Source organism: Panthera uncia, chromosome X (assembly GCF_023721935.1).
Source record: "Panthera uncia isolate 11264 chromosome X, Puncia_PCG_1.0, whole genome shotgun sequence".
Classification (NCBI taxonomy): domain Eukaryota; kingdom Metazoa; phylum Chordata; class Mammalia; order Carnivora; family Felidae; genus Panthera; species Panthera uncia.
Genome location: NC_064817.1, coordinates 99,015,254 through 99,030,092, shown reverse-complemented (window position 1 = coordinate 99,030,092; position 14,839 = coordinate 99,015,254). Strand labels below are relative to the sequence as shown.

The following is a 14,839-nucleotide window of genomic DNA, read 5'->3' as shown; positions in this document are numbered from 1 at the left end:
ACATAATATTATATAAGCTTAAGGTGTACTACATGTTCATTTGATACATTTATATATTGCAATATGATTGCCACTATTGTCATTAGCTAACACCTCTATCATGTCACATAATTATCATTTCTTTTTTGTGACCATAATAATTACAATCTAAGTATCTTATCAAGTTTGATATTCATAATACAGTATTGTTGTCTATAATCACTATACTATGCATTAGATCTCTAGGACTTATTTATCTACTAGTTGTAAGTCTATACTCTTAAACATCTCTCCTATTCCCCCACCTACCCTTGGCCTCTGGTAACCACCATTTTACTGTTTTTTTTTTTAATACACCCTTTTTAGATTCCACATGTAAGTTCAAACAATGTTGTCTTTCTCTGACTTATTTCACTTCTTCTTAAGCATAGTTATGGGTCTCAGAGAAAAAGTACAATTGGTAATAGTGGATGTCATATCTCTGGAAAAAAATAGTTTGCATTCAAACTCCTAACTGGTAGCAATTTCTAGTCTTGTGGTCATAGTGTTCAAAGATGAATCAGATTCTGGGGAGTATATAGTACAAAGTCCACCCATTTCAATGACAGTAAATACCACATTATTGTGTTAACACAACTGCTACATAATATTCCGTTTTAATTATTGTCTACAAGAATCAATCAAACTATTGAACAGGATATGACTGATTTTCCAAAGTTACAAAGCCTATGAAACACAAGTCTGAATGGATCTGAAATCTCTTCATTTTGGCTTCATGTTAATTCTTTTTGACTGCCATTGCCCGGATTCAGCTTCTTTCTAGCATTATTTAGGTAATTAGTGCCTATCTCCTTTTAATAATAGTTTATTCAATAAGCAATGAGATTGTATTTCAAGGGTACTTTTAAAACCATACTTTAGTGTCTTGATTGAAAATTAAATGCTCATGTTAGTAAAATGACTTGTTTATTGTTCTTTCTTTACTATTATATAAATGAAAGGCATGGCCAATTAGCAAAACATATTTAAATATGATGGTTTAGTGCACCTTCTACATCCATAAAAAAGCAAGACTGGTGGGTTGTGTTCTTACAAACACACACACACACACACACACACCCCAAACAAAATAATTTAGAAAAAAAATGGAAGACTATGGCTCATCACTGATTAACTAAAGTGTACTGTGGCAAAGTAATACCTTAACACTTTAAAACATATCTTCAATGACATAAAATCACACTGATGCAGGAAACAGAAACAAAATTAACACATTGCAAGCTTTGATTGACAGATTCTGTCATTTTTATTGTCTACTATATACATATCAGTAGAAATACATGTCAGTATCCTAATAAAGAGATTCACTTTCTTCCCAGATTATAAAATTAGACCTAGGAGGAGGACCCTCAAAATGATAATTGAATGTAAACCCCATTTTCTATTACTATATGTGTTGTATTCAGGTGAAAGTTGATATTTTCTATTATTCTATGTGTTATATTCAGGTAAAAGTTGATATTTAAGCTTAAATTATTCATTGGTTTATATATTCCAAATCCAAGCCATAAAAGTTTCTATGAATACATATGCTAATTCAGTAGTAATTCACTGTGATTGACAGTGCTTAGAGATTCCAGAAATGGTTGACCTAAATGTGGTCTTTATTTGTCTTAATGAATATATGGAAAACGCACAGTCCAATATGTAATATACCAAATGTTGACTTCTTGTTGAGACCCCTCTCCCATTTACTTGGGTTGTCAAATTGCCACATTTTTTACGCAGAACTGAGAATAAAAGAGTTCCTGACATTTCTAGAAGATACATGAAAAGTCTGTAAGTGTGCCATTGATTAAGAAGTTTACAGAGCTGAACTGGTCTTTAAAAAATATCTGATCTACAATTATGAAAGTAAATTGTATAAGCCAGTCTATGACTATAGAGTATCTAAGCCACACTCAATTAAATGCTCAGCAAAGCACAGAAACATCTGCTCAGCACATGTTTAATTCACTAGTAATTTCTTAGTCAAAAAGGAAAAAAGTGGCTGCCTGCCACCGGAGGCATCTCCTCTGCATCTGTGCAGGAAGTGGAAACCAGCGGTGAAGCAAAGCGGTGTGAGGTCCGCTGGGTCAGCTGCGTCTGCTGTTCTGGGTCTCTCCTTGCTGCTAGATCCGCGGCTCGACACCTCCAGCGCCATGCCCAGGAAGGGCTGCTTCCGGATCCACTGCACCCTGCAGTACCTGAGCCAGGTAGCATAGTGTTCAAAGTCAGTGAAGGTCATGACTGTGAACTACAAGACGCATGGGGAGCTGGGCGAGGAGGCCAGGAAATTTGTGTTTTTCAACATATCTCAAAACCAGTACAAAAACCCTTGAGTGCAGATCATGGTGTTTAAGAACATAAGACTGTCCCCCTTCCTGCAGTTCTATCTGGATTCCGGGTAGCAGGTCCTCGTGGATGTGAAGACCAAGGGTAATAAGGATATCATGGAGCATATCAAAAAATATTGGGGAAGAACAAAGAAACCCTTGATAAAGAGGAACAGAAAAAGCAGCTTTCTCACCCGACTCACTTTGGCCCCTGAAAGTACTGCCTGGGGGCCTACATCTGTGAGGTGGAAGGGCAGGTCCCCTTCCTGGACCTGGTGCCCCTACATAAGGAGATGACAGAGAAATACAAAACAACACTGAAAGCCAGAGCCCAGGTCTCAGAATACACTCAGGGAAGTCCCTGGTTCTGTCCCTGGAGGAACACTGAAAATGTCTTTGCCATAAGAGGGCCCCCCTCATACACTTGTGTGAAAGGACATGGGAGGGTAGGTGGAGTATCTGCAGTGGAGCAAGTAGATGAATATCCTATCCATCAGGTCAATAAAATGCCTCTTGGTCTCAAAAAAAAAAAAAAAAAAAGGAAAGAAAGAAAGGAAAAAAAGAAAATAAGTATGACATCATATCGGTTTCAGTATTTATTAAAATTTTTATTTCTTTCTTGTCTAACTTAAATACTTAGGAGACAAAAATCAAATCAGTTGAAACCAATACTAAGGTTGTAAGACATGCTATTTTTAAAAAGTCTGTTATTTAATCTACTTATGTGAGTGAATCAGAATTTTCTTTCTTTAACCTAAACAAATAGAGAAGTAAATTGGATGCTTGAGGCATGAAAACAGCCTAATTATTCTCACCAAATGTATTTAGAATTAGTGTTTATATATAATAGATTTGTAATTATATAAATTTTTATATTTTATATTTTATTTATATTTGTTTTTAACTCTACATAGTTATATATAACTATATATTTTATTTATAAAATTTAAATTTTATTTCTATTTCTGTTATATATATATATTAATTTCCCTCCCTGATCACATCTCCTTCTACTCTTCCCCCTTATTTATTCAGGCCACATGGCCTTCATGTTATCATAAAATACATTAGCATATCATAGCCTCAGAATCTGTAAACTCACTGTTCCTTCTTCCTGGGATGCTTTTTTCCAGGAATTCTTTTTTTCTCAACTCTATTTTTCAGTGTCACCTTTCTCAGTATAACCTTGTTTGTCTGTTCTATTTAAAACTAATAGGAAAAGTAAGATAAAAACAGAGAGGGAGGGAAACAATAAAGGACTCTTAAATACAGAGAACAAAATGAGGGTTGCTGGGGGGAAGTGGGTGGAGGGATGGGCTAAATGGGTGATGGGCTTTAAGGAGGGAAGTTGTTGGGATGAGCATTCATATATGAAATTTATGGATCACTGGGTTCTATCCTGAAACCAATACTACACTGTATGTTAACTAACTTGAATTTAAATTAAAAAATTAAAAAAGATATAATCTTTCCGAGGGCAGGGATTTTTGTTTTTTCCTGTGAGGCCAGGGATTTTTGTTTTTTCCTGTGTTGGTCATTGTCTCCTGCTGGTACCTAAAGCACTGCCTGCAACATAGTAGGTACTCACAAAAGTGTTGAACATGAGTGATAATAATGTTTGACAATGAGAGACTGAATGAATACACAAACAATGACTAGACCATATGTGAAAATAGAACCCTGACCTATAGCCTCTGTAGCCTCCACCCAGAAAGGTCAAGACTTGGTCAATAGGTCAAGACTTGGTCGATGACTGCCAGCTTAATTTTGCCTCCAATTTCAATTAAGGACCAACCAAAGAAAGCCAAATGTGTTCCCCAAACCAATCACATAGTGTGCTCTGCTTCTGGTAAGCCCATATTCAGCTTCTGTATACCAACAGCCTCAAATCACAGCATACCTGAAGCATTCCCATTTTTTCACTATAAAGTTTTCCTACTCCCTGTCTTTGAGCTTCAGCTGAACCTAATGTATGCTGAGTGACTCCCTTGGAGACATTTTATTCACAAAGACAATACTTTTTGAAAAGTATAGAGTGTCCAATGTTAAGTTAACAACAAAGTCAAGGTGGTGAGCATCTGATTAGGTTCATTCATATGCTAAGTGACTTTACCACTGCACCAAATTTATAACATGTAAAGCATTTGCATTAGTAAAGCATTAGTAGAATTAACATCACAACATCACATGTATATTTGGTGTTGCTAGAAGGTAATTGATATGGGCAAAAGCAGATCTTATGTTGCCTACAATATTCTAAAATCCTTGAGGGGCAAGGTCATCTATCTGATTAATTGCATACCATGCACATAGTAGGTACACAATTAACATCTACTTAATGAAGAACTAATAAATTATCACATTTTCTCTATATGAAAAGAACTCCTACATGAAGTAATTGAAAGCACATTTGGTAGAATTTTTTATATCTTAAGTTGTACAACTGGGACGACACCCATTTCAAACAAATACCATTACCAAGAAGGCTATCAAACTTATTCTGATATCTAAAATTTGGCCCATTTGGGACATTGCTGTCTGTAAGTAATTCTGCCCAGATAAACAAAGTGAAAACTCTTCACAGCAAATGCACTGTATAGGATTATCTATGTAAAAGCTACTCTTATTTTGTTAAGTGTTAAATAATTATGCTAGGCCCAAAAGGGAGGCACTCATGCAAAGCTCCCTCTGTTCGCCAAAACTCAACAAAGTTTCCTTTTCTCCTGAGTGCTCTACTTTCCCAGAAATGTAACTTAGAATTGACCAATCAGAATCTGTCTGCTCAACTTAAATTACACAAACATGCGTCAACATTCTTTGTGTACCAAAGAAGGGAAACTTTATTAGTCAATCAAATCAGATTTGCTCAGTAGAGCTTCCTTAATCCTCTGTACCTCTGTCTATAAAACACCTTCACTTATCTATCTCTTTGGAACTCCTTTCTGTTTTGTATATTGGATGCTGCCTGATTCACGAATCACTGAATAAAGCTAGTAAGATCCTAATAACATGTTGGTAAACTTTTCACAATACTGAAGAACCTAATTCTTATGTCTTAGGTCAGAATTTTATTTTATTTTTTTTTAAATCAAAGGCATTGCAAAACTGATAGAGCAAGTAGATTTTAACAGAATCTTTAAAATAAAATATCAGGGTAATGGGGTGGCTCAGCCGGTTAAGCATCTGGCTCTTGGTGACAGCGCAGAGCCTGCATGGCACTCTCTCTCTCTTTCTCTCTCTCTCTCTTTCCTGTCTCTCTGCCCCTCCCCAGCTTGCATGTATGTGCTCTTTCTATGAATAAATAAACATTTCAAATAAAATATCAAGATTAAAATGTGACAAAAAACAGGAGTTTGGGTGAGAATGGCTAATGTTTTAGTCGTGTTTCCATAAATGGAATCATTAGCTTAATCCATTTTTATTGTTTGAGAGGTAGGTATCTACAGCCACGTTAGTTCTGGTTTTTAGTGGCAAGTGAAAATAGACTTAAAAGCTATATCTGTGTCTGTGATAGAAAATAACTTTTCTCATCTTCCCATCACCCTGATATTTTATTTTAACGATTCTGTTCTCAAATAAATGCACGTTAAAAATAAACTCAGAATTTCTGATAGGTTTTGCTACAGGGTTCTAAATGCATCCACTAGTGAGGGGAAGGTAAACTGGCATTGTCTCAGGCCACTTGGGGAGTTTAAATGACAAACAATGGCTTTCACTTGTATTTGTGTTTGCACATTATTGGGATCAAATTGCTAGAGTTTTGTTTGACCTAAGAAAAATAAGATTGAATAGTGGAATTTACTTCTAATTATCCTATACCATGCTTTTAAAAATGTTTCTTTTTTAAAAAGCCAGTTTGTTAAGACATACTTTCTTCATTATTCAGCAGTATGGATTAGTAGCTACTTAAAATGAGATTTTGAGAAAGTAGCATGAAACAGTGGAAACAGCAGGAGGTTTAAGTCAAGCTGAAATAAACTGAATTCTGTCTCCTGTGTGCCTTGGGCAAGTTACTTAACCAATTTCTTCTCAGTTTCTTCATTTGTTGAATGGAGAGAATGCATTGTAAATTTATTGTATGCAAAATACCTAGGAAGGCAGCACACATAATATGTGCTCAATAAATTATAGTTATTTTCATTACCTTTATTTTGTGTAGTTTGCCTTAAAGGTAAAACAGCAACATGTGATAGTTACAGGAATTTAAATCATCCCAGCAAACGGCAATTACTCTTCAAATTGCCCTCATTACTTTCCTCAATCACCCAATCACCAAAATAAAGCACAACTATATTTCTCAAATAGCTTACACAAACAAAAGCATTATACAAGGAATTCTAAAACTGGGAGAGTGTTGTAGGTAAACAGCATAATAGTTTCTTCCTTTCTTCCTTTAAGTCTAAACTGCCTTTTCTCCTTTGCTACTGAGAAACTGGGATTTCTTTCTGATTCTGCAAACCTATACATTGTGAGCACAAGCAATTGATTCATTTCAATATTCATTCTTACCAACATACTAGGAACACTGACTTTAACTTAGACTTTTTATAAAAGAATATATGTGTATATATGTACTTATATACAAAAGACATTCATCAGTTGTGATAAAATGAGTATCTGTAACAAGGAAGCACAGTCAACTTTGGAATCACAACCAAGCAAAAGTATGGATTATTCTTTTGAGGCAAGTGAAGATATTCTAAAATATATCAAAGTATCTGTTAACCAGTTAGGTTTCTGTTACCTTTAAAAATTGAGCCGTCTTACATTAGAATCTGCCATATTTTATAAGATGCTCTTAATGAGCATTTTCAGAAATTAATAACTTCTATATGTATACTATAAAAATACAAAGTAAGAATAAAGCATGGTTTAAAAAATATTTCTTTGGATGGTTAGAAGATAAGAAGATCCAAATTCTGAACCTGCTGCAATTATTTTCTAGGATTTCTAATGTGAAAATCAAAACTGTTCTTTTCAAAAGGCACATGCAGTACTTCAAAGGTATTAATTATCTTAAATTTGCAAGAATTAAGAACACAGTTACATGCCAAATTGCTATCAGGTGCTTCAAACTGTCATATTGCTAACAAAAGAACTATTTTTATGATATGCATTTTTTTTTGTTTCTGCAAAGTTGTACCACTCAACAAAGGAAAAGAATCTAATAAACTTTCCTAAACTTTTACAGTTAGTATTGAAGAAGTGTGAGGAGCAATTTCATCCTCAATATCTGCATATTTAAAGTAGTTAAATATATCTGGTAAGATTTCTTGCCTTGTTTCAGTTTTTGGTGTTCCTGAAGAGGTTGTAGAAACTGGGATGCCTACTCCTTGTGACACTTTGCAGCTCTCCAGATCATTGAATTAAACAGTTCTTGACCTGCTAATAATAATAATTTTTAAAAGCTCATTCACTGTAAGGGCTTGTAAGAGGTTAAAGGTCAGGTGAAAGTTCAAAGGTATTCAGTTGCTTAATCTGGTGAAAGTTTAAAAGTACTCTATTGCTTGATCTCTGCTCTTATTATTTAAATTAATAAATTTGTTTAATTTATTATTTAAAATCATTCTTATTCTTAGCTTTTAGTCCTGTACTATTGTTATTTTTGGCTTTTTAAGTTTTCATATTAATTCCAGTTAACCTATAGTGTTGTATTATTTCAGGTGTACAATATAGTGATTCAACAATTCCATACATCGCCCAGTGCTCATTACAGGTGCACTACTTAATCCTCATCACCTGTTTAACCTGACCCTCCACCCCTTCCCGTCTGGTAACCATCAGTTTATTCCCTAGAGTTAAGAATCTGTTTCTTAGTTTGTCTCTCTCTCTTTTCCCCCCTTTGCTTGTTTGCTCTGTTTCTTAAATTCCACATGTGAGAGAAATCATATGCTATTTTATTTGTCTTTCTGTAACTATGTATTTTGCTTAGCATAATGCTAAGCAAATACTCTCTAGCTCCATCCATGTCATTGCAAATGGCAAGATTTCATTTTTTATGGCTGAATATATTCCACTGTCTATATATACCACATCTTTTTTCTTCAGAGTTATCCTTTTTCTTTCTTCCAAGGTTTTATTTTAATTCAAGGTAGTTAACATATAGTGTAGTACTGGTTTCAGGAGTAGAACCCAGTGATCCATCACTTTCATATAACACCCAGTGCTCATCCCACCAAGTGCCCTCCTTAATGCCCATCACCCTTTCAGATCATCCCCCCAATGCACTTCTTCTCCAGCAACCCTCAGATTGTTCTCTATAGTTAAGAGTCTCTCATGATTTGCTTCTCTCTCTGTTTTTATCTTTATTTTTCCTTCCCTTCCCCTATGTTCATCTGTTGTGTTTCTTAAATTCCACCTATGAGTGAAATCATATGGTATTTATCTTTCTCTGAATGACTTATTTCACTCAGCATAATATGCTCTTGTTCCATCCAGGTTGTTGGAAAAGGCAAGATTTCATTATTTTTTATGGCTGAGTAATATACTATATATATATATATATATATATATGCCACATCATCTTTATCCATTCATCAGTTGATAGACACTTGGCCTGCTTCCATAATATGGCTATTATAAATAAGGCTTCTATAAACATAAGGGTGCATGTATCCCTTTGAATTAGTATTTTTGTGTTCATTGGGTAAATACCCAGTAGAGCAATTGATGCATCATAGGGTGGTTCTATTTTTAACTTTTTGAAGGAACCTCCGTGGTGTTTCCCACAGTGACTGCGCCAGTTTGCATTCCCAACAACAGTGCATGAGTGTTCCTTTTTCTCCACATCTTCACCAATGACTGTTATTTCTTGTGTTTTTAGCCATTCTGATAGGTGTGAGGTGATATCTCATTATCGTTTTGATTTGCATTTCCCAGATAGTAAGTGATGATGAACATCTTCACATGTGTCTGTTGGCCATTTGTATGTCCTCTTTAGAGAAATGTCTATTCATGTCTTCTGTCCATTTTTAATTGGATTATTTTGTTTTATTAAAAAAATTAACACATTTTTATATATTTTGGATACTCTTTATCAGATATGTCATCTACAAATATCTTCTCCCATTACATAGGTTGCCTTTTAGTTGATTGTATTTTTTGCCGTCTAGACCCTTTTAATTTGATGTAGTCTCAAAAGTTTATTTTTGCTTCTGTTTGCCTTGCCTCAGAAGATATATGTTGCAAGAAGTTGCTATAGCCTATGTCAAGGAAGTTACTGCCTGTATCCTTTTCCAGGATTTTTATGTTTTGAGGTTTCACATTTAGGTCTTTAATCTATTCTGAATTTATTTTTGTGTATGGCGTAAGAAAGTGGTCCAGTTTGTTTCTTTTGCATGTGTCACTATCTGGTTTTCCCAGCACCATTTGTTGAAGAGACTGTCTTTTTCCCATTGCATATTCTTTCCTGCTTTGTCGAAGATTAATTGACCATATAGTTGTGGGTTTATTTTTGGGCTTTCTATTCTGTTCTATTGATCTATGTGTCTATTTTTATGCCAGTGCCATACTGTTTTGATTATTACAGCTTTGTAATATAACTTGAAGTCTGGAATTGTGATGCCTCTCGTTTGCTTTTCTTTTTCAAGATTGCTTTGGCTATTTGGGATCTTTTGTGGTTCCATACAAGCATTAGGATTCTTTATTCTAGTTGTGTGAAAAATGCTGTTGGGATTTTGAAAGGGATTGTATTAAATGTGTAGATTGTTTTGGGTAGTATAGACATTTTTACAGTAATTGTTCTTCCAATCCATGAGCATGGAATGAGTGTCCTTCCATTTCTTTGTGTCATTTTGGATTTCTTTTATAAATATTTTATAGCTTTAAGAGTACAGAATGTTCACCTCTTTGATTAGGTTTATTCTTAGGTATCTTATGGTTTTTGCTACAATTATAAGTGGGATTGATTCCTTAATTTCTCTTTCTGCTGCTTCATTATTGATGTATAGAAATGCAACTGATTCCTGTATGCTGATTTTATATTCTGTGACTTTACTGAATTCATTTATCAGTTCCAGCCATCTTTTTGGTAAAGTCTTTTGAGTTTTCTACATATAGTATCATGTCATCTACAAATAATGAAAGTTTTACTTCTTCCTTACTAATTTGGATGTGTTGTATTTCTTTTTGTTGTCTGATTGCTATGGCTAGGACCTCCAGTACTATGTTGAATAGAAGTGGTGAGGGTGGACACCCTTGTCTTGTTCCTGACCTTAGGGGAAAAGCTCTGTTTCTCCCCATTGAGGATGATATTAGCTGTGAGTTTTTCATATATGGCCTTTATTAGGTTGAGGTATGTTCCCTCTAAACCTACTTCATTGAAGGTTTTTATCATGAATGGACATTGTACTTTGTCGAATGCTTTTTCTGCATCTATTGAAATGATCATATGGTTCTTATCCTTTCTCTTATTGATTTGATGTAACATGTTGATGGATTTGTGAATATTGAACCAGCCTTACAACCCAGGAATGAACCCCATTTGATCGAAGTGAATGATTTTTTAAATGTATTGTTGGATTTGGTTTGCTAGTATCTTGTTGAGGATTTTTGCATCTGTGTTCATCAGAGATATTGGCCTGCAGTTCTCTTTTTTCCTGGTGTCTTTATCTGGTTTTGGTATCAAAGTAATGCTGACCTCATAGAAAAAATGTGGAAAATTTCCTTCCTTTTCTGCTTTTTTAAGAAACTTTGAAAGAACAGGTATTAACTCTTCCTTAAATGTCTGGTAGAATTTGCCTGTGAAGCCATTTGATCCTGGACTTTTGTTTTGGCACAGAGCCTGACATGGGGCTCTATCTCATGAACCATGAGATTGTGACCTGAGCTGAAATGAAGAGTCAAACATGGGGTGCCTGGCTGGATCACCCAGTTAAGTTTCTGACTTTGGCTCAGGTCATGATCTCCTGGTTCGTGAGTTAAAGCCCCATGTTGGGTTCTGTGCTGACAGCTTGGAGCCTGGAACCTGCTTCAGATTCTATGTCTCCCTTCCTCTGTGCTCCTGCTCACAGTCTGCTCACACTGTCTCTCTCTCTCTCAAAATAAATAAACATTAAAAAAGCATCAAACATTTAACCCACTGAGCCATGCAGGTACCCCTCAGTGAGTATCCTCATGATCACTACTTTAAATTCTCTATCAAGCATGTTATTTATATTGGTTTCACTTAGATCTCTGGCCATGGCCTTGTCCTATTTTTTTTTTTTTGTTTTTTTTTTTCATTTGAGAAATATTCTGATGTTTTCTCATGTTGTCTAAGTCTCTGTGCCTGTTTCTCTGTGTTAGGAAAGTCAGCTATGTCTCCTGTTCTTGAGGACAATGGCTTTATGAAGAAGGTATCCTATAGTGCCCTGCCATGTAGTGTCCCCTCTGTCTCAGAACTTGGTGCTTCTGAGAGTGTCTCCAATATGTGCTGTGTGTACTCTGCTGTTTTGTCCTGGCCACTTTATTTCCAGGCCAATCATCTGCAGAGGCTCTCTTTGCCAGCTGTGGGCAGTGTTTGGTCCATGGCCTGAATGTGGAGCATTTCAACTAAGTGTTCTCTGGTATTTTTGTGAAATAAAACCTGTCACCACCACCATCAGAACCGAGGTTCCACAAAACTCCTCAGTTATGAGAGGTTGTATGAGCAGGGGTGTGGGTGGGTCTTCTGGGGAAGGGGGCCTTCCTTGCTGGGACTGATGTAGGCATGACTGGGAGGGGCGGTTCTACTGGAGCATGGGGAGGCAAGGCTTTGTGTAAGCAAGTTAGGTAGCAAGTGTTGGTGCTGTTCTGGTTCTTGCAGGTGACTCTGTGCTTACACTGAGTAGTAGGGGAGGGAAATGGTGCTGGCTGGTTCCTTTGTTCATAGAAGAGTCTCTCTGTGAATGCATCCTCTCTGGGATGCACTCTGAAGAGAACAAATAATCTCCTACTCTGTGCTCCAGGTGCTCTTCAGATCCCTGTTTCCATGCTGTATGTCAGGGTGCTACTTGCATGCCTTCTGTCCAAAAGCTGCCTCAATGCCCTCTGGGCTCTATCTCAGCCATGCCTGATGACCTTTAAAACTCCAGGCTTTATGCCCCCTGGTTGTGGAAAGTTGCAAAATTCAGTCCCTCTCGCTTTCTAAGTCAATTGCCATGGGATTTGTTTTCCCCATGTGCTCCACTGTGTGCTAATCTTTCTCTTGCCATTCTTTGGGGCCACAGCTCCCTCTCCACCAAAGTGGCCATGATCAATTTCTCTCCCAAAGCACAGTCTCCACACTTTCTGCCTTTTTCATTGTGGCCTCTTCTCTACATTTAGTTGAGGAGTTTGTTCTGCCAGTCTTTGGGTACATTGTTGTATTCATGAGAGGAGGTGAGCCTACGGTCCTCCTACTCTGCTACCATCCTCCATCCTGAAATTTGCATTTTTAAATGTTTATTTATTTTTGAGAGAGAGAGAGACAGAAACAGAGTGCAAGGAGGGGAGGATCAGAGAGAGAGAGAGACACAGAATCCAAAGCAGGCTCCAGGATCCGAGCTGCGAGCACAGAGCCTGATGTGGGGCTCGAACTCATGAACCACGAGATCATGACCTGAGCTGAAGTCAGATGCCCAACAGACTGAACCACCCAGGCACCCCTGAAATTTGCACTTTTATAAGCACCTGTCACACAGCCAATTTCCTGAGGTGACTCACAGCCTCTCAATTATAGGACATGCAAAGTTATTTCCAAATTTGAAATTCCTAAATAGTCTAGCAACTATTAGTTTAAAAAATAAGTATCTCTAATACATGATACTTTAATGTTCTGTAAGAACATCCAGTTCAGTTTTCTTATTGACTTCCAGAAGATGCAAAAGTTTAGGTAAATAAATATCCTCTTTCCTTCTGTAATTATTTTGATTTGATTTATTCAACAAACATTATGGAAGATGTACTGAGTATCAGATATCTAAACTAATATGGATGGGTCCCTCCCCCTAATTTCTGTTGAGTAGTATGCAGATTGGGAAAATATATTCCCTGAAACTAGTAGCATGATCATAAGATATCTTCCTTGTGCCCCTTGAAGAGTGAAATACTGCCTTTTGAAGCATGTTGCAGTAGAACCATACAAGCCACCTGGCATACAACAGTGTCTTTGCATACTTGACCATAACTTACTTAGGGGTAAATGCAAAAAGAGCACAATACCTGCTATAGCATATTAATGTGCATAAGCATTAAAAGTATGCTGAACAATGAAATTAGGAAAGTATATTTTTCTATTACTCTGGTACTTTTATTTGTTATGTAACTTACATGTTTGTATAATTAAGAGAAATATGCTTTGCAGAGATTGTCCTCAGTCTAATTGAATTTGTCCTCCTGTCAATCATGAACTTAGTGAGAAACTAAGAATACAATACAATCACCATTCCTTCATCAAAAGTTTCACACCTTTTAAAAAGTTTTATGAAAACAGCTATCATTGGTTTTATCCAAAGGAATTCAGGTCAAAATTACTCTAGGAATGTCTTCAAAGTAAAAGACTGCTTTGTCATTGTTTTTTTTCTCTATTCTCATCATTATTGCTTGTAAAGAATTCCTCAGTGAAATATGCAGCTGTTTATTTTTCTGATATAGATGAAGGTATCTCAAACCATCAAGGATTTCTTGTCATGAAATTTTACTTGAATATTTTCTTCCTTAAACAACTAGTTCTCTTAGCTTATTCCAAAATATAAATACTTGTTCAACCACCTTGGTGAACCTATAATGGATTAATATATGTTCAGATCTTGTCATAGCACTCCAGTTCATAACAGTTCTTGAGCTTTGAACTAAAAAGGACACAAATTACAAAATTTGTCTTTGGAAGTCTGTTGAATATAGAGAAAGCTTATTCACCTTTAAGATTTATTCAAAATGTGATTTTTCCTTTATTATTTCCTTCTGTGTGATGTAAAATTTAATTAAAAGTATACTAAGTATTTGACAACCTTTAATGAAGTAAGGTTCAGTTGTGTAGGTTTACTTTTAGGAGATTAACACTATTTGTCAACTCCCATAATACTTGTCTATATGGTGTTGTCTGTACATATATACAGTTGTGTAAAACATGTACACAGAGTTTATACATGAAAATACCTTATAAGAATCTAAATAGAACCTTTTCTTTAGCTCTGATTTGGAAAAGAAAGTGGATAAAGTTTTTCATTACACTCATGTTTCCCCCAGAATGTCCAACATGAAATACATTTCTCCCTCCCTCCAAGTCAAACCACATCGTGGGTCAATTACTCCTCCCCCCTCGATTTACTATGGGTATAATACAACTTTACCTATTTTTAATGTGAATGAATACATTTTACTTATAATTTAAGCAAGGAAAAAAGGACAAAAGTTGGATGGAAAATTAAATTATTTACCAAGTAGTGTATTTCACAATTGTGAAAATCCATATATACACTGGCCTAACAACTTCAATGTGTTCTTCCCTGGACCTACTACACTACCTAAAATGAGCTAAACATTTG

General features: G+C 35.9%; 1 pseudogene; it reads left to right on the top strand.

The window, feature by feature from the left end:
* Window positions 1-1,935: 1,935 nt before the first annotated feature.
* LOC125931387 (28S ribosomal protein S25, mitochondrial-like) lies at window positions 1,936-7,724 on the top strand (annotated as a pseudogene).
* The last annotated feature ends 7,115 nt before the right edge of the window (window positions 7,725-14,839 follow it).